Here is a 12,658-nt window from a genome sequence, read left to right as displayed (position 1 = left end):
CTATAATTTGATACTGAAATAACAGATAGTTTTCAGTTTAAAGATACAACTCAGGCAAAGGATCAAGGAAGTGTATTTGTCAGAATAAAATATAAATGAAAAGTTTTTAACATTTTTAAAAAATAGATTTTATTGTATGTATTTAAGGTATATAACATAATGGTCTAAGATACGTGCATATTGCATAGAGTAAAATGGTTACCACAGTGGAACAGATTAACGTACACATCATCTCACATAATTACCTATTATTGCCCCTGTGGGAGGAGAAGCCTTAATCTACTCATTTTGTAAAAATTCTGAATGTAATACACCATTATTAACTATAGTCCTCATGTTGTAAAAGCTTAGTTTCTAAAACATTTTAGTAAAGCCCATATTTGGTAGCTTCCTAAGGAAGTGAGAAAAGGCCGTGACATTAAAAATCTGTTTCTCTCATTGTAATAATAAAAACAGAAAATTTTTTATAAGAAAATCAGTGCTGAAAATATTCAAACCAATTTTAAAAGTTTAAAGTATGTGGATTAATAGAGAACAAATCTTGAAGATTGCTTCATAGGAAGTTAAACATCAATTTTGAAATTACCGAAAAGAAATCAAATGGCCTGGCAGCTCATAATCAGAACAACTCAGCTTCTTGTTTTCAAGGACTAGTTGATAGCTACAAAGAAAAAAAAAACATGTAAATTACACACAATTTACATGAACAATGATAATAAACTTCACATCTTCATTTATACCTGCCAAATGGTATACCAAGCAAAACATAAAATTTTGTCCATTCATGAACTAAAGCCCAAATCTAGTTTAGACACTTAGAATTATATGAGAGAAGATTGTCTTTAAAGACAATATCTTATATTTGTATTTTTAATATTCTTCATTTAAGAAAATACTGGGCACTTTAGCAAAAATTTCAATAACTGTGATAGAAATGACATATTGCAATTCACAAGAGAGACAAATTTAATATTTGTTTTTATTGACTTGTTAAATAACCACATGACCACAGAAGGAAAATGTTGTGCCTTCTGGTTTATTTGTTTTATTCTTTTAAAACACACCCTAGAAAATCATCGTTATGAGAAATCCTATTTTGTATGTGGAGTATAGCATCATCCCTTGAAATCAGTTTTTCTAAGATTGAGTAGTACAATTTGTTAGCCACAGAGGTTAAATATGTGTAAGAGACAGTTCATTGTTATTCTCAAAGTAAATGTGATATACATAATGTAATAGTAAACCAAAGGTCCATAAAAAATAAAGATTTTTAGATGTAGATTTTTTACAAAATATTCCCATTTTAAATCCAAAATTTGATAATTTTAAATGATTTTATTAAGTGAATAGAACTGCTCTAATGAAATATCGATTAGAAGTAAACCTCATGGATGCTTTTAGAAAGCAAATAAATAAGCAATATACCATTATTCATGAGTTCTAAAATATTTGTGATCAGATACTGCCTCAACTGTAGAAGGGTCATTTTAAAACACCAATTGTGTTGTTGTTAATGAAAGGGAAGAGCATGCCTTAGTAGGTCTGTTAATAATGATGTTTTTTTCTAGTAAAATTGCCAAATTTAAAACGGCATTATTATAACATATATCAAGTTTTAACTGTCTTTAAATTAAGTATATAAGCTAACAGAGTGATAATAGGATTTCTTAATTTCATAACTGAAAGAAACTTAAATTTCATCTACAGGCTAATGTGCAACCTGTCAACCTGGTAGCAATAATGATTTTGCCTACCTTGACAATAGAAGCAAAATATTCAGAGTTATAATGGAAAAATAACAATGTAATATTGCAGTATTTTAAGATAAGTAACACGTGACAATTTCAACTAATTTAAGTACTACATATACTAAAAATATCTGTTCACCCTTCTGTTATCTATTTTTTTTTTTTATTTCAATGCTACTTACACTTACTTTAAATAGGCATATGACCAGGGCCATGCATATATTCAACTTAATTGTGTCCTCAGCATTGTTAAAATATGCACATGGACTATCCTGAAACAGGATATTTGGAAGATTTTATTAAAATTGTTGAAAATATTTTTTAAAATAACTGGAAAAGATAAAAAGTAATTACCAAGCAATAAGATTATTTTACAAAAAAATACATAATACACACTTGATACTTTAGAATTATGATTTTAGATATCATATTCTGAGAAAAATATTATGTGATAAATAATGAGATGGTATTGTCAACTTGTTTGGATTGAAGAATGCAAAGTATTCTTTCTGGGTATGTCTGTGAGAGCGCTGCTAGAGTAGATTAACATTTGAGTCAGTGAACTGGGAGAGGCGGACCCACCGTTAATCTGGGTGAGCACCATCCTCTCAGCTACCAGCATGGCTAGAGAAAGCAAGCAGAAGAAGGTGGAATGAGCAGACTTGCTGGGTCTTATGGCCTTCACCTTTCTCCCATGCTAGATACTTCCTGCTCTCCATTATCAGACTTCTTCGGCTTTTGGACTCTTGGACTAACACTAGTTGTTTGCCATGGGCTCTTGGGCCTTTGGCCACAGACTGAAGACTGCATGGTTGGCTTCCCTACTTTGGAGGTTTAGGGACTTGGACTTATCCACAACAGGCTTCCTTGCTTCTCAGTTTGCAGACAGTCTATTGTGGGACTTTACCTTGTGATTGTGTGAGTGACTTCTCCTTAAAAAACTCCCTTTCATATATACATATGACCTATTTGTTCTGTCCCTCTAGAAAACCCTGAATAATACAGATTTTGTACTGGGAGTGATTCTAGAGGAACAGAATTTTAAGGATGGATTTCTTTAGTTGGTTTTGGGCTTTTTGGAGTTGGTTGCTCAATCTGGTTAGGCCCCAAAATACTAAGAACTCTATTAATGCTATGGAGAACACTGATGGTCTTTGATGTGAATGGTTGAGAAAGTTTTGCCAAATAAATGCACCTGATACTCCTGATTGACTGCTCTTGAAAGGCAAGGAGTTTAGTGACTCTATACATAATACTTTTGACCATATATGAAGAACCAAGGAATATAATGAAGTTGGCTACTTGCTCCTAAGTTCACTGGAAAAAGTGATGGAAGAAAACGATAAACTCAGTGATTCTAACGGCTCCAGAAGCACACACTGAGCCTCAACTATTCTAAGATGACCCAAGTGAGAGTCTTCTCTCGTGTAGAGAAAGAGCTGAAATTGTGAAAAATCAGACACAAGCTTTTATGATGTGAGTGGCTGACCTGCAATGAAAAGTGCAGACACAGCCTCACCGGTGTCTACTGTTAAACTGAGGGCATTGATTGGAAAAGAACAGGACCCTGAATCTTGGAATGGGGATGTGTGGGAGGACCCTAATGAGGCCGGGGGCACTGAGCTCTTAAATTCTGATGAGGCTTTTTTGTCAGAGGAAACAGACTCCCCACCCCCAATGGTGGCAACATCCCATCTCCCACCAAGCTGCCATCGCCATTGGGACTTTCCACTTTTGTGTGAGGAGATTAACTATGCACTGCCTGAGGCAACAGAGATGGCCTCTCCTGAGGCAGTTGCCATGCAAGACAATGCTGATTCTCTTCAGAACCCACCCCCAACACCCTTGTTTGCTTCTAGACCTATAACTAGACTCAAGTCTTGGCAGGCCCCTAGAGGTGAGGGTCAGAGTGTGACTCATAAGGAGGAGCACCACACTCTGAAAGAACTGTTTGAGTTTTCAAATTTATGTAAGCAGAAATCTAGAGAACATGTATGGAAATGGATATTAAGGGTGTGGGGTAATAGCAGAAGGAACATAAAGTTAAATCAGGCTGAATTAATTGATATGGACCCACTTAGCAGGGATTCTGCATTTAATACTGTAGCTCAGGGACTTAAAAATCTTCTAATAGTTCATTTGCTTGGTTAGCTACAATATGGATCAAAAGATGACCCACTGTGAGTAAGCTCAAAATGCCTGATCTCCCTTGGCTTAATGTAGAGGAAGGAATCCAAAGGCTTAGGGATACTGGGATGGTGGAGTGGCTTAGTCATTTTAGACCTACTCATCCCAACTGGGAAGGTCCAGAAGACATATGTTTCACCAATACCTTGCAAAATAGATTTATGAGGGTAACACATGCATCCTTAAAGAGTTCTGTGATTGCTGTTCTCTGTATGCCAGATCTTACAGTGGGAACCACAGTCACTCAATCACAAAATTTAAATGCAATGGGAATAGTTAGATCCCAAGTTGGCAGGGGCCTAGTGGCAGCACTTGATCATCAAAGGCAAGGTGGGCACAGTTACTGTGGTAAACAGCAAAGGCAAAGCAGCAATCAGAATAGTCTGACTCGTGTAGAGCTCTGGCATTGGCCAATTAATCACACTGTTACTTGATAGAAAGTCCACTGCATTCTTACTCAATTTATATAATCAGAAAACTTCCAGGTCTATGGACAAAAGACTAATTTGAATTATAAAAATAGAGAGTCATAGCTCCTCAATAATTTCTGGACTTGAACCAGTTTACAAATCCAGAACCCCACGAATGAAGGGATGGCCAGGTCCCCTTGAGGAATGACCACACTATACTACCTACAATTTATTGTTAATATTTCTCCCATCCTTCCCCAAAGAGACCTCTGGCCTTTTACCAGGGTAACTGTGTGTTGGGGAAAGGGAAATGATCAGACCTTTCAGGGACTACTAGACACTGGCTCTGAGGTGACATTGATTCCAGGGGACACAAAATGTCATTGTGGTCATCCACTTAAAGTAGGAGTTCATGGAGGTCAAGTAATTAATGCTCAGGACTGAATTACAGTTGGTCTAGTGTGTCCCCAGACTCATTCTGTGGTCATTTCCCCAGTGCCACAATCCATAATTGGCGTAGACGTACTTAGCAGCTGACAGAACCCCCACATTGGCTCCCTAACTGGTAGAATGATGGCTATAATGGTGGGAAAGGCCAAATAGAAACCATTAGAGCTGCCTCTACATAGAAATATCATGAATCGAAAATAATATCACATCCCTGGAGGCATTGCAGAGATTAGTGCAACCATCAAGGACTTGAAGGACACAGCGGTGATGATTCCCACCACATCCTTATTAAACTCTCCTATGTGGCCTGTGCAGAAGACAGATGGATTTTGGAGAATGACAGTGGATTATTATAAGCCTAACAAAGTGGTGACTCCAATTGCGGCTGCTATACCAGATATGGTTTCATTGCTTGAGCAAATTAATGCATTCCCTGGTACCTGGTATGCAGCCATTGATTTGGCAGATGGCTTTTTCTCAATTCCTGTCCAAAAGGCCCACCAGAAGCAATTTGCCTTCAGCTGGTAAGGCCAGCAATATACCTTCACTGTCCTACTGAGAAACAGGACTAGTTGGATTTCCTAGGCTGACTAAGAATCCCTAAGCCTAGCTGGGAAGGTGACCGCATCCACCTTTAAACACGGGGCTTGCCACTTAGCTCACACCCGACCAATCAGATAGTAAAGAGAGCTCACTAAAAAGCTAACTAGGCAAAAACAGGAGATAAAGAAATAACAAATCATCTATTACCTGAGAGCACAGCAGGAGGGATAATGATAGGGATATAAACCAAGGCATTCGAGCCAGCAATGGCTACCCTCTTTGGGTCCCCTCCCTTTGTATGGGAGCTCCGTTTTCACTCTATTAAATCTTGCAATTGCACTGTTCTGGTCCTTGTTTGTTATGGCTCAGGCTGAGCTTTCGCTCACCATCCATCACTGCTATTTGTCGCCATCGCAGACTCGCCTCTGACTTCCATCCTCCTGGATCCGGCAGGGTGTCTGCTTGTGCTCCTCATCCAGCGAGGCACCCATTGCCACTCCGATCAGGCTAAAGGCTTGTTGCCATTGTTCCTGAATGGCTAAGTGCCTGGGTTTGTCCTAATTGAGCTGGACACTAGTCACTGGGTTCCACGGTTCTCTTCCATGACCCACGGCTTCTAATAGAGCTCACCACATGGCCCAATATTCCATTCCTTGGAATCCATGAGGTCAAGAACCCCAGGTCAGAGAATATGAGGCTTGCCACCATCTTGGAAGTGGCCACCACCATCTTGGAAGGGGCCCACCACCATCTTTGGAGTTCTGGGAGCAAGGGCCCCCTGGTTACACTACCTCAGGGGTATATCACCTCTCCAGCTTTGTGTCATAATCGTATTCGAAGAGACCTTGATCGTTTTTCTCTTCCACAAGATATCACACTTGTCAATTACATTGATAACAATATTAGTCCATTCTCATGCTGCTAATACATACCCCAAACTGAGTAATTTATATAGGAAAGAGGTTTAATTGACTCACAGCTCAGCATAGCTGGGGCGGCAAACTTACAATTATGGTGGAAGGGGAAGCAAACATGTCCTTCTTCACATGGTGGCAGGAAGAAGTGCTGAGTAAAAGGGGGAAAAGCTCCTTATAAAACCATCAGATCTCATGAGAACTCACTATCATGAGAACAGCATGAGGGTAACTGCCCCCATGATTCAATTACCCCCCTACTGGGTCCCTCCCATGAAACATGGGATTATGGGAATTTCAATTTAAGATGAAATTTGGTAGAGACACAGATAAACCATATTATTCAGTTCCTGGCTGCTCCCAGATCTTATGTCCTCACATTTCAAAACACTATCATGCCTCTCCAACAGTCCCCCAAAGTGTTAACTCATTCCAGCTTTAACCTAAATGTCCAAACCCAAGTTCAAGGTCTCATCTGAGACAAGGCAATTCCCTTCTGCCTATGAGTCTATAAAATCAAAAGCAATTTAATTACTTCTGAGATACCATGAGGGCACAGGCATTGGGTAAATACACCCACTTCAAATGGTAGAAATTGGATAAAACAAAGGGGCTACAGGCCCCACACAAGTCCAAAATCCAAAAGGGAAGTAATTAAACCTTGAGGTTCCAAAATAATCCTCTTTGACTCCGTGTCTCACATCCAGGTCACACTGATGCAAGAGGTGGGCTTCCAGGGCCTTGGGCAGCTCCACCTCTGTGGCTTTGTAGAGTACATCCCCCTTCCTGGCTGCTTTCATGGACTAGTGTTGAGTCTCTGTGGCTTTTCCAGGGGCAAGCTGTCAGTGGGTCTACAATTTTGGGGTCTGAAGGACAGTGGCCCTCTTTTCACAACTCCACTAGGCAGTTCCCCAGTGGGGACTCTGTGTAGGGGCTCCAACCCCACATTTCCCTTCCTTACTACCCTAGCAGAGGTTATCCATGAAGGCTATACCCCTGCAGCAAACTTCTGACTGGACACCCAGGTGTTTCCATACATCGTCCTAAATGTAAGCTGAGATTCTCAAGCCTTAATTCTTGGCTTTGGTGCACCTATAGGCCCAACACCACGTGTAAGCCACCAAGGCTTCGGGCTTGTGCCCTCTGAAGCAATGGCCTGAGTTGTACCTTAGCCCCTTTTAGCCATGGCTGGAGCAGCTGGGACACAGAGCACCATGTCCTAAGTCTGCACACAGCAGTGGGGCACTGGATCTGGCCCAGCAAACTATTTTTCCCTCCTAGGACTCTGGGCCACTGATGGTAGGGGTTGCCACAAAGGTCTCTGACATTCCCTGGAGATATTTTCCCCATTGTCTTGGTGATTAAGATCCAACTCTTAGTTAATTATGAAATTTCTGCAGTGGGCTTGAATTTCTCCCCAGAAAATGAGGTTTTCTTTCCTATCACATTGTCATGCTGCAAATTTTCCAAACTTTTATGCCCTGCTTCTTCTTGAATGCTTTTCTGCTTAGAAATTTATTTCACCAGATACCCTAAATCCTCTCTCTGAAGTTCAAATTTCCTCAAATCTCTGGGACGGGGACCAAACGCCACCGGTCTCTCTGCATAGCATGAGTGACCTTTACTTCAGTTCTCAACAATTTCCCCTTCTCCCTCTGAGACTTCCTCAGCCTGGACTTCATTGTCCATATCACTATCAACAATTTGGTCAAAGCCATTCAACAAGTTCCATACTTTCTCACATCTTCATGCCTTCTGAGCCCTCCAAGTCTCTAGGAAGTTCCAAACTTTCATCTGTTTTCCTGTCTTTTTCTGAGCCCTCCAAATTATTCCAGTCTCTGCCTGTTACCCAGTTCTAAAGTCACTTCCACATTTTCAGGTATCTTTATAGCAGCACCTCACTCTCTGTGGACAAATTTACTGTATTAGTTTGTTCTCATGCTGCTAATAAATACGTACGTGAGACCGGGTAATTTACAAAGGAAAAAGGTTTAAGTGACTCACAGTTCATCATGGCTGAGGAGGCCTCAGGAAACTTACCATCATGGTGAAAGGGAAGGCAACCATCCTTTTTCACATGGCGGCAGCAAGGAGAAGAAGGAGTGAAAAGGGGGAAAGCCCCTTATAATCCCTCAGATCCAATGAGAGCTCACTCACATCACAAGAACAGCATGAAAATATCCATGCCCATGATTCAATTACCCCCTACCAGGCCCCTCCCACGACACGTGGGGATTATGGGAACTACAATTCAAGATGAGATTTAAGTGGGAACACAGCAAAACCATATCGATAACATTATGCTGACTGGACCCAGTGAGCAAGAAGTAGCAAACACACTAAACTTATTAGTGAGACATTTGCATGCTAGAGGATGGGAAATAAATCTTACTAAAATTCTACCTAAGTGAAATTTCTAGTGGTGTGGGGGTCTGTTGAGACATTCCTTCTAAGGTGAAGGAAAAGTTACTGCATTTGGCACCTCCTACAACCAAAAAAAAAAAAGCACAACCCCTAGTGGGCCTATTTGGTTTTTGGAGGCAACACATTCCTAATTTGAGTGTGTCACTCCAGCCCATTTATTGAGTGTCCCAAAAGGCTGCCAGTTTTGAGTTGGGTCCAGAACAGGAGAAGGCTCTACAACAGGTCCAGGCTGCCATGTAAGGTGCTCTACTACCTTGACTATTTGACCCAGCAGATCTGATATGGTTTTGCTGTGTCCACACCCAAATCTCATCTTAAATTGTAGTTCCCATAATCCCCACATGTCATGGGAGGGACCTGGTGGGAGGTAATTGAATCAGGAAGGCAGTAACCCTCATGCTGTTCTCATGATAGTGAGTGAGAACTCATGAGATCTGATGGTTTTATTAGGGGCTTTTCTCCTTTTTACTCATTCTTCTCCTTGCTGCCACCATGTGAACAAGGATGTGTTTGCTTCCACTTTTACTATGCTTGCAAGTTTCCTGAGACCTTCCCAGTCCTGATGAACTGTGATTCAATTAAACTTTCCTTTATAAATCACCCAGCCTAGGGTATGTCTTTATTAGCAGTATGAGAATGAGCTAATACTAGAACAAATGGTGGTTGAGGTGTCAGTGGCAGATAGGGATGCTGTTTGGAGCCTCTGGCAGGCCCCAACAGGTAAATCACAGTGGAGGCCTCTAGGATTTTGGAGCAAGGCCCTGCCATCTTCTGCAGGTAACTACTCTTCTTTTGAGAGACAGCTCTCTGTTTGTTATTGGGCTTTGGTAGAAACTGAACATTTGACTATGGGTCATCAAGTCACCATGTGACCTGAACTGCCTATCATGAACTGGGTGCTTTCTGACCCATCTAGCTATAAAGTGGGGCATGAACAACAGCATTCCATCATTAAATGGAAGTGGTATGTACGTGACAGGCTTGAGCAGGTCCTGAAGGCACAAGTAAGTTACATAAGGAAGTGGCTCAAATGCCCATGATCTCCACACCTGCCACTCTGCGTTCACTCCCCTAGCCTATACAGATGGCCTCCTGGGGAGTGCCCTATAAACACTTGGCAGAGGAAGGGAAGACTAGGGCCTGGTTTACAAGTGGTTCTGCATGATATGCAGGCACTACCCAAAAGTGGATAGCTGTAGCACTATAGCCCTTTTCCAGTACATCACTGAAGGACAGTGGTGAAGGGAAATCTTCCAGTGGGCAGAACTTTGAGCAGTGCACTTGGCTGTGCACTTTGCGTGGAAGGAGAAATGGCCAGAGGTGTGACTATATATTAATGGGCTGTAGACAATGGTTTGGCTGGAAGTTCAGGGACTTGGAAGAAGCATGATTGGAAAATTAATGTCAAAGAAATTTGAGGAAGAGGTATGTGGATGGATCTCTCTGAGTGGTCAAAAACTGTGAAGATATTTTTACCCCATGTGAGTGCTTACCAAAGAGTTTCCTCATCAGAGGAAGATTTTAATAATCAAGTGGATAAGATGTCTCATTCTGTAGATACCACTCAGACTCTTTTCCCAGTCACTCCTGTCATTGCACAATGGGGCTATGAAAAAAGTGGCCATGGCGGCAGGGATGGAGGTTAGGCATGGGTTCAGCAACATGGACTTTCACTCACCAAGGCTGACCTGGCTAAGGCCACTAATGAGTGCCCAATTTGCCAACAGCAGAGATCAACACTGAGCACACGATATGGCACCATTTAGCGGGGTGATCAGCCAGCTACTTGGTGGTAGGTTGATTATATTGGACCTCTTCCATCATGAAAAGAGCAACACTTTGTTCTCCCTGGAATAGACACTTACTCCAGATATGGATTTGCTTATCCTGCATGCAGTTCTTCTGCCAAGACTATCATCTGTGGACTCACAGAATGCCTTATCCACTATCATAATATTCCACACTGAATTGCCTCTGAAAATGGCACTCACTTTATGGCTAAAGAAGTGAGGAAGTGAACTTATGCCAATGAAATTCACTGGTCTTATCAATGTTCCCCATCATCCTGAAGAAGCTGGATTGATAGAACGATGGAATGGGCTTTTGAAGTCACAATTACAGTGCCAACTAGGTGACAATACTTTGAAGGGCTGGGGTAAAGTTCTCCAGAAGGCCATGTATGCTCTGAATCAGCGCCCAATATATGGTATTGTTTCTCCCATAGCTAGGATTCATGGGTCCAGAAATCAAGGGGTGGAAGTACAAGTGGCACCACTCACTATCACCCCAAATGACCACCCCCCAACAAAATTTTTGCTTCTGTTCCTGTGACATTATGTTCTTCTGGTCTAGAGGTCTCAGTTCCAGAGCGAGGAATGCTGCCACCAGGAGACATAACAATAATTCCACTAAACTGGAAGTTAAGATGCCACCTGGCCACTTTGGGCTTCTCCTACCTCTGAGTCAACAGGCCAGGAAGGGAGTTATGGTGTTGTCTGGAGTGATTGACCTGTACTATCAAGATGAAATCAGTCTACGACTCCACAGTGGAGCTAAGGAAGAGTATGTGTGAAACACAAGAGATCCCTTAGAGCATCTCTTAGTATTACCATGCCCTGTGGTTAAGGTCAATGGGAAACTACAACAACCCAGTCCAGGCAGGACTACAAATGGTTCAGACCCCTCAGGAATAAGGTTTGAGTCAATTCACCAGGTAAAAAAACATGATCATCTGAGATGTTTGCTGAAGGTAAAGGGAATGCAGAATGGGTAATAGAAGAAGGTAGTTATCAATATCAGCTATGATCACCTGACCAGTTGCAGAAATGAAGAATGTCATAAATATCTCCTCCTTATTTTATTAAGAATATGTTTGTGCATGTATACACTTGTACTAAGAAAATATTTTCATGTTATTTCCTTTCCTTTTTCTTTATTATGTGACATAAGATTTATTGACTCCATATCAGCATTTAAGTGTAACTTTATGTAATAGCATTTAGGTTAAAAATTAGTGTGCTTCCAGTTTTACGAAGGATAGCTGTATTATGTTAGATGTAATTATGACTTTATTATTGTCTTTATTTGGAGATGTATGTGGGTATAAGTTGACAAGTGGTAGACTTGTGATGGTTAATATTAAGTGTCAACTTGATTGGAATGAAGGATGAAAAGTGTTTTTTCTTGGTGTGTCTGTGAGAATGTTGCCAGAGGAGATTAGCATTTGAGTCAGTGGATTGGGAGAGGTAGACCCATCCTTAATCTTAGTGGGCATTATCCCCTGAGCTGCGAGCATGAGTAGCAAAAGCAGGCAGAAGAAGCTGGAATGAGCAGACTTACTGAGTCTTCTAGTCTTCCTCTTTCTCCTGTGCTGGATACTTCCTGCCCTCCATCATCAGACTCCAAGTTCTTTGGCTTTTGGACTCTTGTGCTTACACTACTGTTTGCCTCTGGCTCCTGGGCCTTTGGCCACAAACTGAATGCTGCACTGTTGGCTTCCCTACTTCTCAGGTTTTGGAATTCAAACTGATCCACTACTGGCTTCCTTGCTCCTCAACTTGCAGATGGCCTATCATGGGACTTCACCTTGTGAATCACTTCTCCTTAATAAACTCCCTTTCTTATACACATATGTCCTATTTGTTCTGTCCCTCTAGAGAACCCCACCTAATACAAACAGTTACTATAACCTTTTTTTTTTTTCCTGGAGAAAACAACTACTTTTGGTATTAAAATAAGAGGGTGAAATAATCCTCCTCAGAGCCTTTATAAAAAAGAAATTGTACAATGCAGTAAATTATATTCTCAACTACATCCTTTCAGTAAATAAAACTCCATGGAGCATTTCTCATAATAGAGTCACCTTTCAGTATCTGTGAGGGATTGGTTTCAGACAACCCTGCAAATTCAAAAACCCACAGATGCTGAAGTCCTTTGTATAAAATAGTGTAGTGTTTGTATATAACCTATGCAAATCCTCATG

General features: G+C 41.1%; 1 pseudogene; it reads left to right on the top strand.

The window, feature by feature from the left end:
* Nucleotides 1-3,242: 3,242 nt before the first annotated feature.
* LOC131383168 (uncharacterized) lies at nucleotides 3,243-11,138 on the top strand (annotated as a pseudogene).
* The last annotated feature ends 1,520 nt before the right edge of the window (nucleotides 11,139-12,658 follow it).

Source organism: Hylobates moloch, unplaced genomic scaffold (assembly GCF_009828535.3).
Source record: "Hylobates moloch isolate HMO894 unplaced genomic scaffold, HMol_V3 SCAFFOLD_3, whole genome shotgun sequence".
Taxonomy (NCBI): domain Eukaryota; kingdom Metazoa; phylum Chordata; class Mammalia; order Primates; family Hylobatidae; genus Hylobates; species Hylobates moloch.
This window is presented reverse-complemented; position numbering and strand designations above follow the sequence as displayed.